We start from the raw sequence: 1,866 nt of genomic DNA, 5'->3' as shown, positions 1-1,866 counted from the left end.
CCATATCTGTATAATGCTAACGCTAACTAAGTGGGTGCTGGAAGATGACTAGAATAGGTGGTATAATGCAGAGAAAGAACAGGAAAGGTAGGAATGTAGTCTTATCCATGTTAGGATTTTACTTGATGATGTCATGATGACGTCAAAATGACAGGTGAGGCGCATATCCAAGGGCTAACTCCCTTCACTTGCGTGCTTGTCCGCAGCAGAGGTAAATAGAAACAGACCAACTCACGCTTCAACACTACAATTGCTCTGAACTTTCGTTACCTTTATCTGTCTTTCGCGCACCCCACGCACATATATACGCAAACACAGCCATTCACAGACAGACGTACGCTAGTACTATAACACACAGTAGCCTACCAAGTCGTTGATTGCTAGCGGTATGAACTCAGTTAGCCCCGTAAAAGTTACAGTAAGATAAATTATATTAAGAGGAAGGAAAATTGTGACTTTGTTTGCTACTTTATTTACCCGTGTCAATCAAAATCAAGATTTTAAATATAGACATGGCTACAACACAAGACAAAACACAATGACACCGGAGTACAAAAATATAAAAACACCTATTTTTAAAAAAAAACCCTCATAAATGAACACACTATAATGCCCTGTAGAATGTTGTGTCTGAAACAAACAGCATGAGGACATTTTATTATCTAACAACATTAGTGTAAATGGCTTGGTTGGGGGCTCATCATACAGACTGTTGAGCCTATAGGCCTACATGAAGCAGTGTTTGCATAAGACTGTTTTCCACTGTAGTGCACGTGAAAAGCTTTGCCAAGTAGGGGGAGGGGGACAGAAATCGCCTTCAAACATTTGCAGCAGGGTCATGTTCTGCTCACGTTTTTTTTCCCGCTGGCTGTCTGTCAGCTGAGGTCTGCTGTGACTGCCATAAGAGGAGATGGGGAAGAAAGGAGAGGGGATAGGGGGATAGGGAGCACATGGCTGATTGTAAACATACACATGCAACCCCCCCCCCCCTCCCAACTGTGATGACAGCCTGAAGGTCGATATAAGACTGGTTATCTCAGAAAACCTTTGTGTTCCTTATTAAACACTATAATTACCTCAAATGTTGTTTAAGCCAGATGTATAGTGATTGGTTTAAATGAATGCACTTTCTGCTTATTGTTGTTAAATGAAAATAAAATTCAGGAACTTGCGCTAATGTATTGGGAGATTTAAATGGCAAACACTGACAGACAACGTCATCAATACAGTGTTGCACATGCACATAAAATCCTAGTTGGTATCAAAACGTATAACACAAGTAGAATTGACACAGTGTCTGGTTTCAGGCCTTTAAAGCAAATGTGACACATAAAGATTGAAACGGAGACCCAACAATGTACTGTTTGCAACAGCAATTATAGTCAGCCATCGGTTTTTACGTACTATATACACTATTGTCTACGCATATACAATTACATGCATATATATATATATGCATGTAATTATATGTATATATATATAGTATATATACAGTATATATATACATATATATATACATACATCAAATATACATTCACATCCAACACAATCAATCCATAATAATTTTACATATAATCTTATATATGTATATATATATATATATATTATATAATCTTATATATACATTGTTATCGTCTTGTCGTCGTGTTGTTGCTGTCTTCCTTCCTGTCTAATGACATTGAATGTTAATTGAAACGTATTAATGGAAATACATTTTGTAGTATGTTTGCGTGTGTGCCTGTCTATAACTGTAAATGCATACTGCGTACGCACGCAGCTAGAAACACCACGGCAACAACGACGACGACAACAACAGCAACAGCATCGACGACAACAACAGCTGTGGTGGGGGTGGCAGCAGCAGGA

At 38.4% G+C, this 1,866-nt stretch overlaps 1 protein-coding gene across 1 annotated transcript in view; it reads right to left on the bottom strand.

The window, feature by feature from the left end:
* Window positions 1–1,866, bottom strand: part of aspa (aspartoacylase) — a 9,133-nt gene that overhangs the window by 6,476 nt on the left and 791 nt on the right. The gene's annotated exons all lie outside the window — the stretch shown is intronic.

This window comes from Cynoglossus semilaevis, chromosome 19 (genome assembly GCF_000523025.1).
Source record: "Cynoglossus semilaevis isolate Cse_v1.0 chromosome 19, Cse_v1.0, whole genome shotgun sequence".
Lineage (NCBI taxonomy): Eukaryota > Metazoa > Chordata > Actinopteri > Pleuronectiformes > Cynoglossidae > Cynoglossus > Cynoglossus semilaevis.
The sequence above is the reverse complement of the archived record's forward strand: the minus strand, read 5'-3'. Positions and strand labels throughout refer to the sequence as shown.